This window comes from Anopheles coluzzii, chromosome 3 (genome assembly GCF_943734685.1).
Source record: "Anopheles coluzzii chromosome 3, AcolN3, whole genome shotgun sequence".
NCBI classification, from domain to species: Eukaryota; Metazoa; Arthropoda; class Insecta; order Diptera; family Culicidae; genus Anopheles; species Anopheles coluzzii.
In genome coordinates, this window is record NC_064671.1 from 50,960,622 (window position 1) to 50,977,942 (window position 17,321).

The 17,321-nt window shown below is 44.0% G+C and overlaps 1 long non-coding RNA gene across 1 annotated transcript; it reads right to left on the reverse strand.

The window, feature by feature from the left end:
* Positions 1-226: 226 nt before the first annotated feature.
* On the reverse strand, positions 227-2,181 carry LOC125907494 (uncharacterized). Its single transcript, XR_007452713.1, has 3 exons — positions 1,779-2,181; positions 1,610-1,713; positions 227-1,523 (listed from the first exon to the last, which is right to left on the reverse strand). It is a non-coding gene; the product is annotated as an uncharacterized LOC125907494 (long non-coding RNA).
* Between the last annotated feature and the right edge of the window lie 15,140 nt (positions 2,182-17,321).

The window sequence follows — 17,321 nt, forward strand, 5'->3', positions numbered from 1 at the left end:
TTCTGTTATTCATAAATAACATTAGTTTTATTCTCCCATCTCCTAACCTCCTTCTATATGCAGATGACATTAAAGTATTTGTTCCAGTGATGCAAGAGGATGATTGCAGCGCACTCCAATCTCTTCTTAACTCCCTCTCTTCATGGTGTGCGTCAAACTTCTTAGAGCTCTGTCCTAGTAAAAGTAGCGTGATCTCTCTTTTCGTCATTCCCCTCTTATTCACGATTATGTTCTTAATAACACTGTTATCAACAGGGTGTCATGTGTTTGCGACTTAGGTGTTATGTTAGACGAAAGGCTATCATTCGATAGTCACCTTGAATTGGTCATCGGTAAAGCATATTCAAACCTTGGCCTTATTTTTCGCATGACGTTGGGCTTCTCCGATTTGAGGTGCCTTAAGGCATTGTATTGTTCCCTAGTGCGCCCTGTTGTTGAGTATGCTTCTGTTGTCTTCTGTACTAACAGGGCAGGTTGGAATAACAAACTCGGAGGTGTGCAAAAGCGCTTCACTAGGTGCCTATATCGTCGCCTCTTTGGAAATTCCACCACCGCATTACCGTCATACAGTGATCGTTGCATATTGTTCAATCTCGACACCCTCGAATCTAGACGAACTAAAGCATGTGTGTCATTTATCAGCAATTTGTTACGAGGGAATATAGATGCTCCAGACTTGCTTTCCCAACTTAGTTGGTATGTTCCTTCCAGGTGTTTAAGAAATCGGACTGCTCTTGAAATACCTTTCCGCAATACAGCGTTTGGCATTAACGACCCGTGGCTAATTTGTTTGCGTCAATTCAATGAACATTACCGGGATTTTAATTTCTAATTTTATGTTCCGGCTCTTTGTTATTCTTTCTAATTATGTTTCTGTTATTCTTAATTTCTTTTTTGTTTTAAATATTTTCTTCTTATCCGCTGCTTATTTTCTTTTCACTATGGATTTCCATTCTGTTACATCCTTTTCTATTTCCCCTTAGTTTAGTTAAGTTTCAGTTAGTTTAGTTACCAATAGGGCTAACTAGGTTTTAAGCAATTATATGTTCAACCCCAGAGGCAGACATATTCAAATTAATAAATGAAATGAAATGAAATGAAATGAAATGAAAAGCGTCTCGCTCGGGGGACAATGTTGTAACCGTTGTAGGGTTCCGCCGAACTGTCAGCCAAGCGCATCGCGGATAGGACAAAAATAGTTTAAATAGGGAACGAACGGCAGTTTCTGCCCTTTCAGTAAAACGAACTCACCGAGAGAACAAGCCACAAAACGCCTAAAATAAAAACTAATTTTTTGGCACCACGCCTAAGCCTAAAAAATTCGGTTTCTTTGTTAGTTTCTAACACTCCTCTCGATCATTTTTCTTCTTACCGCGTACGGGGTACCATCAGAGCTGCGCGCTGGCTTTAGTTTTTCCTCCTCTCGTTCTTCCTTTGTCCTACCGCTCCCGGGGGCTGCGCGCGTTTCGAAAGGTTCTTAGCGCAATCCAGTCCGTTGTTTTGTGGCTGAGTTGTGCTGAACGCTGTCAATAAAAATGAACCAATAATTAATGATTGTAGTACGTATTACTTTGGATAGTTTTGCGTATATCATGAGAGCAACACTTACCTTAATATTTTAAAACTGGAAAACAATTTCTTTCCGTCACCCACTTTGAAGGTTGTTGATGATGCCAACAGGTAGGCGTTGATGAATGGCGCATGCACCTGTAACTTTGAAGACAATAAGCATTAGTTGAATTAGTACATTGAAGCACATATGAGATCAAGAACCTTACCTCAACAAGTTAGCTAGGATAAATCATTCCACAATGGAATAAGAAGCAACACTGTGCAAAACGTAAACAAGGAAAGTAGGGGACACAAGAAATCGCGCATCACTCCCGCACATCCTTCCACAACGAAAGTTCTGGACAGACTGAGGATGCCTAACACCCGGATGAGTGCGATAGCAGAAAAAATCATGGTAGATCGAGAGAGATGGGTAGACTCGGTGTAGCGCAATCCGACCAACGAAAGACTTCAGACCCCGCTCCTCGCGTTTTTCATCCATCATTTTTCGTCACACGCACACACCTCTACACGCGCGGCGGTTTGCTGTCCAAAATCTAGAGAGAGAAGACAGGGCATCTCGCTTTGGCACACAGAAAAATCTCTGAAAAACTTCGGCTCTGCTACTTGGGGAAGGAATAGGTCCGTTCGCTGTCGGCGAGAGAAACCGTAGCAATAGACGATGCGCAATCTCAGATTGCGCATATATTTATCTGTCTAACGGATCGGTTTCATATATTCATCTGTCAAAAAATGTATATATCTCGGACATATAATCTTGAAAATTTATGAGCAATCTTGGCGCAATTTGAAATTGTATGGAAATGACGTTTATAGCTCAGGGTTGGCTACGCGAAATGAAATATGTTTTGATAAAACGAATATATGCGCAATCTGAGATTGCGCATCGTGTATTAATACGAAAAGAAAGAGTGTGCTCGATGACGGCAGGAAGTGAAGTGCCGGACATGCGGCGAACGTCACCTTGACAAATTCGTGCGCCTGGTGAGTGGGCTCCGTGGAGATCCGTGTCCTCGTCCCATGACTGTCGCGATCGCCCGGTGAATCTAGCGCCAGATGGCGGTCTGGTCGCTACACAATCATTAAACCTTTTTGCCGTTGCACAAGTATGGGCCACCGTCCAGATAGGTGCTTTGCTATAGACAAACCCTGTCATCGCTGCTAAACGAAGGGCCACATCCAAAGAGCATGCACTTTTCATGAAACGAAACATGAAAACTTTGATGAAGGAGAGAAGGCTCCAAAAATGCGTAAAAAGTCAGCGCTTAAGGCTGAAAAAGACGATCAAATTGTATGTGCGGGATATGAGGGTGCTAATCTCCCTCGAATGTATTTTTTTATTCACAATATTGAACGAAATTTTGAAATAAGCTTTTCTTTATAATAAAATGGTGTTTTTTTTAAACCAAATCAACCATTACAATAAACGAAATCAAATCCTTGAAACATTCTGTGGAAACACACACGGGCTAGTCAATACCACAGATCACCGATCCTGTAATTTGCAGACTAATGCAGAACTGGAAGACCAAGGTCCCGATCTGATTTACTCTGCTGCAACATCTTCGCACGGCACGTCAGATCAGGGGACCAAATAAGAATACGTGATATGCTCATTAGATCTTCGGGGTATACAAAGCACCGGTACAATTATAGATCATGTGGCTGGAGTTGCAGTTAGTTTTTTGATAGATTCGGGAGCTGGGGTTAACACAATACGGGATTGCGTTTTCAATAGGCTAATGAGTGATCCTTTATCTCACCCTATTTACGCCATGAAGGAAGGAGCAGACAAACCACTAAAAGCTTACGCAACCACTCAGCCGAGACAGGTCGTGGCCTCTTTCTTAGCCGAATTGGTTATAACGCTAGACCGTCCTCATTGTTAGCAGAATCGCAATGAAGTAACGCAGCACACTTGAGGGGTAGAGTTCAGAACGCAGAGAGAGATTTTATTCAACCTAGCAACTTACTTTATACCCTACCTCCTGTCACTTGACATTATATTCATGCCAGGTAGCATCACGCCTGGCAGTGGTAAACCATTATTCCACACTCATTTGCTCGAAAAAATGTATGTGGTTCCGGGAGCGAAAGCACTTTTAGGGCGGAGCACAGCAACTAAGTATAGCGTGTACAGCTGGGCCTACAGGTTCCGATTTTAGAAGAAAAAGGCATGAAAACGGAAACGAATATGGAAGAAATGTGCGCTACAGAATCACAACACCATTTTCCGATGTTTCATTTACTACCGGTATCACTTCGCTATGCCAAGACCGTCAAGAATGGTTTTACTAACATTCCACCAGCATTCAGAGGAGAGGTTGAGAATCGTTTGCAGAGATAATTCAAAAGGTTACCGATGATATGGACAGATCATTTTGCTCTTCACGCTCTGTTTGTCTCTCTTTGCTCTGCTCTTCAAGAGATTCATTCAAGAATCCGGGGAGCTCTTTGGTACTCAACCATCGTTCTTATTAAAGCATTTTACCATATCGCTTTAGATGAGTCATGTACATGATGAGTCATGACAAATTTCTTTTCTGGAAAAGACACATTCCGATTCAAACGCTTACCCTTTGGTCTATGCAATGTGTTGTGGACATCTAGCAGGAAGCCTTGCAGACAGTTATTTTATCAATTGCTCTGGCACGGTGAAATATCTTGATGATATTCTCATGTTCGGGAAAACGAAAGACGAATGAAACCCAGCCAAATGTGTTTTTGGTAAACAGTCTGCTAAATTTTTAGGTTTTCTTCTTTCTCATGATGACTGGCGTGTAGACGAACATAGGGAAAGGTAGGTAAAGACGGACACTACGGTAAGATGGACACTTCCCATAAATGCATGAAAATTGTGATTTTCGAAAAAATCAACAATGCAGCATCCTAACTTAAAGTTAAACAACACATTTGAGAACATTTTTAACATATTATATGCAAAATTGGTTAAATCCTCGAACAAAATAAATTTTTCATCATGTGCACCCTTGTGGATCTAATTTGACTACTACGGATCTTAAGCTCTACAACTTGTATTGTTTATATTTCCGGAAGTTTTATTTCATGAACTTTATACGTGAGTTTATTTCGACAACTCACGTGATCATAAATGAAAAAACTGGCGAAAGAACGAGAATGAAAACAATACAAAATATTGTTTTCTGGTGGTTTGAACATCCTGACACCATAGCGGGAAAGACAGACACTTTATTGTAGGGAATGATGGACACCGAATTTATTGATTTATTTTACTTCTTATTTCAATTGGTGATGAACCGTTTTCTTCAAATACCTAAAATAAGGGTATTCTGAAGCTATAAACCAATCAGCAACTAGAAAAAGTATTGAAATAAGCGAGAAATGAAACACCGCTCAAAATAGTAGCCATTCGTTATGCTATTACTCGCTCGACGCTGATGAGGCGCTTCACGAAATCCAATTTCTTGTCACGACTTGGACCACTTTAAGCAATAAAAAGATGAGGCATTGATATGACATCGTTCACGAATAGATGAGAAATTCTATGGGATTACAAATATCAAATGTTGAATTTTGACATGGTGGAAAATGAATTAAACTATCAACAAGTCCCTCAAAAAATACTGGGGTCGTGGACTTTTCGCGGACTAATTTGCTAAAAGGAAGTTCTAGACTGTTGTTCTGTAAGCTGGAGCAACGTCATCTGTTAGTGCGTAATATTTTATTAATGCTTTACATGATGCATTCTACGATATATTAGAACCGCCGCTTACAATTCCTAAATTCAAGGCTGAATGAACCGTCGTTGCAATTGGCCTAGAATTTGTTTATGTACGTACCATGATTTGGAAAGCAATAGGATATGTTAAAATACTATGAATTTCTCCACTTTCCAACGTTTTCTACAGGTGTCCATCTTACCCTTCATAGTGTCCATCTTTCCCATATCAGGTGTCCGTCTTACCCGAACATTTCAAAACTGCACGAAAAAAAACATGTTTTTCTTTCATGAAAAAACGCAAAAATCGATGGAAACTTTAAAGTTTCAACCCGTTTTCTGATAAGACATGAGTGGAAGATAATATGTGCACATTTTCATGATCGTTGCACTTATATATCCCTAGATTTTTACCATTTCCCTTAACGTGTCCGTCTTTACCTACCTTCCCCTACAAGAAAAGCTATAGCTGGATTTCGGAAACCTGAAACTATTCACGAGGTGAAAAGTAAAATTGTATTTATTGAAGCAAAAACGATATGCGACTTGTCGCTATAAAAGTACACTAAAGGAGAAGTTCAATGAATTAAGATTAACGGCATGACTGCCAACCAAAAAGAGAGAAATGCGTTCCCAATGAACAAAGCACAAATGTCAAAGTGACATCCGAATATGCAATATTGAAGCAGAGATTGCTCACTTCAACAAAAAGTTCTTGGGTATCATACATTTTATCGAAAAATTTACTCCCAGTCGAGCAGAAAAGAGGTAAAGTTGAGAGCACTAGCGAGTTCTGATACTTTTTATTGGACGCATGACGAAGATTTTGAGTTCGAGGAGATAAAAAGAATAGCTTTGCACTCGATACTTTGTTCTGTTGGCAAATTGTTTCACACTTTATCTCAAGACCGCGGGACCCCTTCCCGAATCTGTCTTAGCCAATGTCAAGACTGCGGTATGATGCTTGAAAACGTTGATGATATCTGAATTCATCGGATGCAATGCTGAATCTGCGGCACATTTCTCGAACACACTGTTCCGCGCCGAGGACATGCGATCGAATATTTACACGTATAACCTTTGTATCAGTGTACTGAAAACACCCAATTATTTTTTTCGTTGTTGTCGCTGCTGCCATTGTTCGTGGCGGACGCAGGATTGCTGGCGGTTGCAGCAGCGGCGTGGGCGGTTTGTGGGTTAGCGCTTACATCGGTCACGGTCGAGAGTACACCTCGATCTTCCCGTCGAAAAAAATACACGGTACGTTTGGGTTGTCAGCCTTCTGTTTTTCACACTTGCGAGCTAGAGAACCGTGCCGGAAATGAAACCAGCAGATCCAACCACGTTTATTTCTGGCCGGCGTTCCATCCCGTCGGTTGAAAGAACGAGAACGTGTATTAGTAAAACGGTTCCGTCTGTGAGGGTTACCTGTTAGTGCTTCATCCAAGTGTTACGTTGCGGGCTTCGATACGTTGTTCCAGCGAATTTATCGTAGCTCCATCTCCTCGATGTTGAATAGAGGAAATCTGCTCGCGGGGTGCCTCCAGAATCTTGTCAGCAACTTTTGCCTGGTCGTCCAGTGTTGCGGTTGGCATGTCAGCGATGGTGGCACGAGCAGCGGCGTATCTAACGGTAGGCGGACTAGGCGGTAGCCTGGGGCCCCGCCGATTTAGGGGCCCTGTAGATTGCTAGTCTGTAGTATTCAGTATGTATAAAAGTAGAGAGAGCGACAGAGTACTAGTGACAAGGGTGATTCGTTCGCCCTTCCCTCCCTCTCTCCCGCTCACCATTTAACATTACAGGGGGCCTCAACTCGTCTTACCGCCCAGGGCCCCCGATATACATTATCCGCCTATATTTTCCGCACCGAGTCTGAACTCGTTGGGAAGCGCCAAGACAGGAGGATTTTACCGTCCGACTTGGCTTGGAACAGACAAACAACTTAGTCTTTGAGTTCTTGTGCTTGAAAGTCGATTTATTCATGCTTATTCCTAACTTATATATTAATTTTCTGCTGATCGATCGCGATCAGCAGTTTTTATTTGGTCGATATTGTTTACATTAGATTTGCTTACAATTGTTTTCGTTCGGTCGGTCAGTTCCCAGGCCGTGATGACCTAATTATGCGGCGCTGTCATCAACATCCTGACCCCCGTAATTCCTCGTAGAAGGGTTACTATTTGGTGACGGTTTAAACGGCGGGGGGCGTAAAATGTACATTTTAGCTCGTACTTGTTTGATAATAAATGCTATGGTTATTCCTAATATTAAAGTGGCGACGCAGGCTATTGTACTTGTAATTATTATGAGGTAGAGCTGATCCCTATTTGTTTCTTCTTTTTGCTCTGCGCTTAAATTCAGTATTTTGGCCAGCGGCTTGAAATACATTTTTGTTTCTACAGCTTCAATTTTCATGGTTGGCTGGATTTCTATGTTCTTGGTCTGTGTTTTACAGTCTTGGCTAAGTGTTATTACCCCAGCTTGATACGCGGGATGTGTCAGTGTTTTGTTACATTTGAGGTATATTTCGTTAGGATGAGAAGAGTAGTACAGCAATTATCCGCAGTACGCGATACTCGATATACGCGAATTCGCAGTACGCGATTCCTCTAAATTTGACAGCTCCATTTGTTTTTTGCAAATATTTTAAATATTTGAAATATTTTATGCTCTTTTTGAATTTCCTTAGTGTTCTTAATGCATTTTGCATTAAATTTGTGCAAAAGATACCTGTTTTATAACAAAAAACTTCAATGCAAAACTCTGTGACGCTATATTTCAACCCTTGAACCGGTAGTGTAAACTATTTTTCCATAGGAATCCGCTATACGCGAAAACTCGAGATACGCTATTGCGCTCGGTCCCGTGCGATAGCGTATATCGGATAATGACTGTATAGGATTTTGTTCGGCTGGGAGAGCTTTACAAATTTGGTTATTGAGTTTTTAATTGGTTTTATACCACACAAGCATTCTGTTTTTATATGTCTGAAAGATGAGGATATACAATCCAAATCTCTTCTAACGGCTACATCGGAGGACACGTGATGAGTGCTATTGTATCGCGTAATATCTGTAGGGTATATATAGTGTATATCGTTTATAGCTATTACATTTTCATCTAAGTCCAGAGTTGTAAAGTTTTTTAGGTTTGGTATTACAGTGATATGGAATATTTCGAATCTCTCTTGCGAAACGATGACGTTTTCAATATGTACTATTATTTCTCCCCTAAATAACTCTTTGCTAGAAATTCGGGGGTGGTCTAGAATTATATACCCATCGGGTAACCTTGATTGTATCTTCTCGGAAATTTTCGTCGAGTCGAATATGCTAAGGGGCTGGATTTCTAACTCTAGATACCTTGTCGTAATGTATTGTACTATGTCTTCAGCTAGCATGATTGTTTCTGTGGCATGCTTTATAAGTACGTTTTTTTTTTGTTTTCATTGAAGCTTTTATTAAGACTCTTAATACCTTCATTCATGTGGTCTATTTTCATATTAAGTTCGTTTCTAAGTCTGTCACCCTGCTTGATTTTATGAGTCATGTCTTCCGATATATGTTTCAATTTCTGGTCTTCAGAAGCTCTAAAGAGGGCTAACTGTTCGTCAATATCGTCTTCTCCAAAAAGAATACCTTTCAAAAATCCAAATATGCCGCTAGATCGTTTGGTTCGTCTTTTTACTGCAGTCTGTGAGAGTTGAAGTGCGTGTCGAATGTTTTGTTGTAATGTCAATTTCAAATTTAGAAGATTAGTGTCCATGTCGCTCAGTGCCTTGAATACTGTGGTCACCTCTTTCTCCATTGTCAGTAAAGTCTCTGTGTCATTTTCGGGGTGTATTTTCGTGTGGAAGGTTGTTTCCCACACACCCCTTTTCAAGAGAAGCGTTCCTTCGTGGTCGAAGAATATACCAGCTTCTTCAACTGGTTTAACTGAAAGATTGTCTGTTAGTTTCCATGCGGCTAACAGGTTTATAATGCATAGATACCGGGCCATTATAAGGTTTTACGAGATGCTTCCTCCTTTTTGCAGGAGGAGTTTTTAATTGTTCAGCTAATTTCTTGACGTAGGCGATATTGACCGGTCTTTTAACTCCCCACGAAGGTACGTCTGCAATTTTCTTGCCCTTTACTTCTAGTACTGATAAGTTGATAACAGGGCGTTTGTATTCGCCGTTTTCAACTTTAATCTTTGCGGATCTAACTTGCCCGTCTTTAGCGGGATAAACTTCTACTACCCGGCCCTTTAACCACCTACCCACGCGTTGTTCGTCTGGGAAGACGACTATGTCATCAGGTTGTATTGGGTCTGAGCGTTCTATCCACTTTTCTCGTTTGGCTAACGTTGGGAGGTACTCCTTCAACCAACGTTCCCAATAGTTTTGGGTGATAACTTGTGCCTTCTTCCAGTTGTTTCTGCTAGCTTCAGCTGCTGAAATCCCGGCTGGCGTAGGTTCGGCCTCTCCGGAACACCCTATCAAGAAGTGAAACGGTGTGAGAGGTTCGTCGTCTTCAATTTCGAGGGGGATGTGAGTAAGAGGTCTATTATTGAGAATAAATTCGATCTTCCGATACGAGATGCTTCCTCCTTTTTCTTATCCTGTATTGTGAAAAGATGTTGATTTTCTTTTGCATCACCATCTCTGCACTTTCCAAATACGACCCAACCAATGCGTGTTTTGTGTGCCACTGGTTCATTGGGCGCTCCTGATTTGGACTCCACAGCTTGCGTGTAATAAGCATGTGGAAGTCCTAACAGAATGGTGGGTTTAGCATTTTTGTAGCTTGAAATATTTACCGTCTTTAAGTGGGAAAATTTTCTCTTCAACACGTTTGCATTGATGCTTTGAGTGGGTAGGTCCAGTTCATTTACTGTCCTAATGTCCTTGACATAAAGCAGCCTGCCGTTTGGACCTCTGAGTTTCAGAGATACCGACGTGCTTGTATCCTCTACCTGGTTGCATCCATTTGTCCACGAAAGTGTTAACGGCTTCCTTGGGCCATGCAGATTTAGTTTCTGTCTTAGGCTTTCTGTCATGAGGCTCGTTGAGGATCCTGGGTCTATCAATGCAAATGTTTCGATGGAGTTGTTTTCGTTATAGACAGTTATTGGCAGAACTTGAAATAGGTATTGTTCCGAGTTTTGATGAAAATTTAAATGTGCTTTTGACGCCGCGCCCATTGAGTTGAATTTTTCTTCATGCAATATGGTGTTGTGTCGTCGTCCACAACCATCCACTGTACACTGCGGCCTTGAGCGACAGTTAATGGCCGCATGGTTAGAGAATTTGCAGCAGTTAGTGCAAACGTTTTTCTCCTTCAGCATTTTCCATCTTTCGTTTACTGAGGCATTCTTTAGCTTGTAACAAGATATGGTTTCATGAGGACGGCTGCAAATTAGACAGCTTTTATTTGAAATTTGATGGCTGGCTGAATAGTGAGTATTCAGCCTCGCCGGTCTGTCTCTTTGACCACCTTCCATAGCAAGAAGTGTGATCGCCACGTCTTCTGTTGGTTTCAACCATTTGCTGAAATCTTTCAAGGTTTTGATTTTGTCACCTTCCTCGTTAAGTGAATCTCTGAGCCACCTGGTTTTAAGGTCCGGAGAGAGTTTTGCGACCAGATCTGTAAGGAGCCTTTGGCCCATCAAGTACTCCGTTTGGTTCAACATGGTCATATTTTCTACCATGTTATTCAGTGCGTTACAGAACTCAATAAACGAAGATGGATTTTCCAAAGATGGCCGTTTAACCACCATAAGGTCTTTTAGTAAGGCGTTAAAAATGCTAACTGTGTTGCCATATAACCTCCCTAATCTTTCCAAGATTGCATCCACGTTACTTGGGTTCAACATCAACCCGCTAACGGATCGCAATGCATCTCCCTTAAGGTGAATTTGGAGCCGTGTAAGGTTTTCCAAATTCGTAAATTTTTCTGTTCGAGTGGTTTCTTCAAACAGTAGTTTAAAACGAGGCCATGTTCTATAATTGGCATAGAAATCCGGAAGTTTTAAAACTGTCTTCTTGCGTGGAGCAAAACCCAAGTTTGCCATTTTATTTACGTTTGTTGTAAGTGTCTGTAGGTCGTCTTGTAGGTGAGTTGTGTCGGATTGGTTATGTATTTCTTCATTTCTTAATATGTCTTCTAGTCTTTCGATTTCCTTCTCACACCTTTCGTTTTCTTCTCTAGTTCTTTTTTCCGCTTCAATTTTTTCTTTTAGTAGCCTCTCTGTTTGCATTAAGGCCTCCCTATTTCCCTTGCGTTCCTCAGCTATTGTGTAGCATTTTGGACACACATATTTTTTAACGAGCCCTTCTAGCTTCAGACATTTGAGATGTAACCATCTGTCACACTCGATACATTAACTTGTGTGTCCCACTCATCGGGGTTCTTGCATAGCTTGCAATTGCCTTTCGGGTTGCTTTTAAATATGATATCCATACTACTCACTTTGCGTAACCGGTGGATAAAGTAACTGGGCTGTCGCTGCCGATCTGGATGGGTGTCGTCGTGTCGTTGCTGCTCTTACAACGTCCCTGCTTGTCCTGCTCGAGGTCGTCTTCAGGTGATCCCCCGCGGTGTCGTCAGTACCCCTGTCTTCTGGTCGCCTTCAGATCCGCTGCTTGGGTAGTATTGCCGCCACGCTTTTTCGTTGGATAATCGGGTCTTCCGGGGCGATGACCATTGGCTACCGATCACCGTATCAACACACGTCAATAAGCGTCCACTAGTTCGCACTCTTATCAACACCTTTATGTTTGTGGTTTCCCGGAAATGCTAAAGCCGGATACGGTTTAGCTCGAAGATTTCTTTTTTGTATGCACGTCCCGTATTGTTACACTCCCCAACTGTTGATCTTTTCTTGATCCGCACATTTACTTGTGTTGTTGTAATTGGAGTACAGCCGGTCTCGTAGTACAGTCGTCAACTCGTACGACTTAACAACATGTCCGTCATGGGTTCAATCCCCAAATAGACCGCGCCGCCAGTTGCTTAAAAAAGTTGCTGTTGGGAGATTGAACAGTAAACTTGAAATGCCGTCGGGGCCCCCTTCGATCATCAGTCGCAAACTCTTCAATTTTTGCTAACGGGGGGGGGGGGGGTGCAATCGATTCAGCGGGGGCCCCTTCGCAAATCACATCCTTCGCAAATCATCTGTCGCAAACTCTTAAATTTTTGCTGACGGGGGGGGGGGGGGTACAAATGTTTCGCCAACCTCGGGGGCCCATCGGCCATCCTTCCGGGGGCCTTTGTCGCTAGTACTCTGTCCATACGGCATACTGTATAATGGCGATCTACGGGGCCCCTTAATCGGCGGGGCCCCAGGCGACCGCCTAGTCCGCCTACCGTTAGATCCGCCGCTGGGTACGACCGAAACGATATAGCGAACGTCGTTTTTTACCACCGGTGTCTTTATTCAATCACAATATATTGGTGATCGTACGGCGCCTTACTGAATTCTGTCTCTGTACCTTGGACTTCTTAAGCACTGTTTCAGGCGTTTTTTTTTTTTTTTGCACTCGTTTGGTTTGTTGCACTTTACGTTTTTGGCTACTATTATACATTCGCGATGTTTTCCGCTTTTACGAACCTTCCTCCGTTGGAGCGCCGGTTGTTTGTTGTTCTCTATCGGTCAGGAATACGTTCGTCAAAATCGGAAGCTAACCTCCGACTTGTATGTTCCTGCCGACTCTGGGTTTCAGGATCGGAAGTTAACCTCCGACTTGTACGTTGCGAGGTCTCTACTAGTCCTCTCTGGAGCCACCATATATTTTCCGCACCGAGTCTGAACTCGTTGGGAAGCGCCAAGACAGGAGGATTTTACCGTCCGACTTGGCTTGGAACAGACAAACAACTTAGTCTTTGAGTTCTTGTGCTTGAAAGTCGATTTATTCATGCTTATTCCTAACTTATATATTAATTTTCTGCTGATCGATCGCGATCAGCAGTTTTTATTTGGTCGATATTGTTTACATTAGATTTGCTTACAATTGTTTTCGTTCAGTCGGTCAGTTCCCAGGCCGTGATGACCTAATTATGCGGCGCTGTCATAAACACCGCCACTGGGCACGAGCTGTGTTGGGCTGGGATCGCAACCATAAGTTGGTCAGGATGTTGTCGGTACAACCTGCTCCTCCTAGGCGGCGCATCTCGGACAGCAAGACGCTTCCTTTAGTGTTTCGTACTTGTTGCTGTTAATTTCGTTTTGGCACGGCTTGATGACTGAATGCACGTATTTTGCTCGTGAACCAAGAGCGACGATCACTGTGTTGAACTTAAAGTTGTCCAGTTTAATACCGTTTGTAGGGATTATAAGGTATAGGAGGAAGAGAGAGAGAGAGAGAGAGAGAGAGAGAGAGGGAGTGAGAGAGAGAGAGAGAGAGAGAGAGAGAGAAAGAGAGAGATAAATGGATAGTTATATCAACAGTGAGAGAAGGACAAGGAAAAGAAGTGAAGAAAAATAAATCGTCAGTTGAGTTAGAACTGTCAGCTGGAACACACATACACTGAGTGCGTGGCGTATTAATGAGATCCGAAAAGCGTATTTCCTCCTCCGGTCACTACACCGTTGACGTGAAAAGAGGCTTCGAGGCATATGAACCAGGTTTCAATATCCTCTTGGTCGAAGTCTGGGAAATTTATTTTGGCAATCACTGTAGCTTCACATGCCTCACTTTTTACAATCAGCGCACCATTTTGTTCAACTTCGTTGTTGGTCGTCATTTTGTTTCGCACGCGGTCGACACGTTATGGTCAATGTTCGAACTATTGAACTTAAAAACGCGGCCAGGGAAATGCAAATGAAATGCGGTCGATGTGAAGTTATCACTCGTGAGTTCTACGTTACGTTTCGGACGAACGTATTTTGATATTTGTTCAGTCGGGGTCACCAGTTATGGGGTTATTCTAGCTGATTTCACTACTTTCGGGTGTACGTAATGATTTGACTTGTTGCTCGCTTGGTGGTCACTCGTAGAATAATTTTATTTCTAACTGTTGTGGACAGACCGCTGCCTCATCCTGAGGGCTCGCCGTTGACAGAAGGCCTGTCATCCGATAACATCCTCAGTGAGGATCACGGCGCGAGAAGGACCAGCCGTCCTCTCTCCGCATTACGTGCGTGTGTTGTGTTTATTATTTATTACCCGTGTTTATTGTACCTATACCAAAGATAGGAATAAAACACATATTCTGTTTGTGCCGTACACCACCGTCTCTATGACTCATTTGTGTGGACAAAACAGTGGCGACGAGGATGAGATCCTCCTCGCGTAGGGGGGATCCTACAAAGGACCTACGCAGCACGGATGCCACCATCGCGCAACCGCCATCGCGCAACCGCCATCGCGCAGGATGGGCACGCTTAGTCTTGCGCGAAGCCCCGAAGAGATCCTCACTCCGCTGCAGCATTATACCGGACAAGGCGAGGGGACATTTCGCTTTGGACCGTCGTCACACGGCATCACTCCCGCCCGCTGCAGCGTCATCGGACACACACTGATGCAGCATCGGCGTCGCGGCACCACAGCCATCATTGCGGAGCCCGATAAGGCACAGTGTTGAGGCATTTCGGCTGCCCCTGTACACCTTTCATCGCCGGCGCTCCAGCTTCACAGGTGCATCTCGACGGCGACACCACTGTCGCCCCTGTGAAACGGTTAGAACTATTTATTACAAATAAAATGCTAAATTTTATGCTCCCCAACTTACTTACTTACTTATCCGGCGCTACAACCGCTTTGCGGTCTTGGCCTGCCTCAATAGTGTCCGAAACCGCTCACGGTCTCGCGCCTTCGTCTGCCAGTCCGTTATCCCGGCCTTAATGGCGGACGCCTCCACGCCATCTTGCCACCTCAATTTGGGCCTACCACGCCTCCTCTGTCTTTGTGGATGACCTAAAAAGACTTCACGGGCTGGGTCGTCCGTTTCCATGCGTATAACATGGCCAGCCCACCGGAGCCTGGCGAGATTTATACGCTATACGACAGTGAGGTCGCCGTACATCTCGTATAGCTCGTCATTATAGCGGTTCCTCCATTGTCCTTCCACACATATGGGGCCAAGTATCCTTCTGAGCATCTTCCTTTCGAACACGGCTAAGAGGGTTTCGTCAGATTTGGACAGTGTCCATGTCTCAGAGGCGTATGTGAGTACCGGTACTATATAGGTACTATATAGTCCCAGCTTCGTCCGTCGCGACAGGTTCTTTGAGGTGAACTGCTTTCTCAGGCTGTAGAATGACCGGTTGGCAGCCAGCATCCTTGCGCGCAACTCAGCTTCCATGCTATTGTCGTTGCTGACCTTTGACCCAAGATAGGTGAATTCTGGGACGACTTCAAAAGTGCATTCACCTATCTGCACGTCACGCCTACGTAGATTCGGATTATTTATTGGAAGGTCCGCTGATGTTGCCACCATCAGTTTGGTCTTTGCCTCGTTTATCTGTAATCCGAGGTTCTCTGCCGCCTGCTCGATCCCTTGGTAGGCTTCTGCTACATAGGAGAGCCGCAGACCAATAATGTCTATAGCATCAGCGTATGCCAGGATCTGGGTTGACTTATAGAAGATGGTTCCCGTAGTCTCCACCCTCGAGTCGCGGATGGCCCTCTCTAGCGCCAAGTTGAATAGGAGACAGGCAAGTCCGTCCCCCTGGCGCAGACCCTTGGTGGTAGCAAAAGGTCCTGAGAGTTTTCCATCCACCCTCACCTGGAATGTGACGTTGGTCATAGTCATTCTAACTAGCCTTATTAGTTTGGCCGGGATTCCAAATGAGCTCTTGGCGTCGTACAGTTTTATAGTATCGGACATTAAGATAGGACCCTGGTTTTTTCAACGCACCGTGCACTTGTTAAGCCACGTTACTTGTGTTTGGGTGTGTGTGTTTGGGTGTGTGTGTGTGTGTGTGTGTGTGTGTGTGTGTGTGTGTTTGAGTGTTTGAGTGTGTGTGTGTGTGTGTGTTTTTTTTGTTTTACAAGGAGGGGGAATCTTCGAAAGACTCCCGTTGTCGCACGGGTGTTGACATGGGATTCTTACCCAATAAACCCCCTCCTTTGGCCATATACCCTTCCCCATGGGTTCACCTTTCGGTATGCTTCTTATGCAGGGCTTATGCATTAGCATTTCATCCTCGCTACTGCACGATGAGCCAAAGTTCGCGAGACAGATTTAACAGACACTTTTTCCGCCGCGCACTCACGCGTTCACTAACACATACACTCACGACGAATTTAAATATCGCCGAGCTGCTGGTCTTGCTTCCATTTTTGGTGCAGCTTGGTCAGGATCAGACGCATTGTTGTTGCCGCTGCCTCCCATGAGTCGGTGTGCTGCAGCATGACTTGTACCAGGTTAGAACGGCCCACCTCTACTCTGCAACTCTCGTTCAACTGCAGGCGTTCCTCGGCGAATCGAGGGCAGTGGAACATGACGTGGTCCACCGTCTCATCTTCATCCTTGCACGCAGGGCACCGAGATGAAGAGGCGCGATTGAGCCTGTGCAGATAGCTTCTAAAACAGCCATGGCCGGAAAGAACCTGGGTGACAAAATAGTCCACATCACCATGTTTCCTGTCTAGCCATGCTGCAACGTCGGGGATCAGCAAGTAGGTCCATCTTCCGTTCAACGAGTTACTCCACTCGTTCTGCCATTGCCGCATCGATGCTTGCCTTGAGGCTTTCTTGGCAGTCTCAGTGAAAGATTCCCCCGCACGCGATTTCCGGAAGTTCTTCGAGTCCTCCTCGAGGGTGATGCAAAGAGGCATCTCGCTCGCAATAACGCATACCGCTTCGTACGAAATGGTACGGTACGCGCTAGTAACACGCATGGCCAACTTCCTGTGCACCTTATTCACGGTTTTCTGGTGCTGCTTCTCCTTTAGTATATGCGCCCAAACCGGCGCTCCGTACCTCAACACCGAGATGGCACAGTTAGCATGAAGGCGCCTAATGCTGCTACTCGGTCCGCCAATGTTTGGAGTGAATGCCGCTAGTGCATTTATTGCTTTCATGGCCTTCTTGCAGGCTTCCTCGAGGTGGCTCTTAAATTT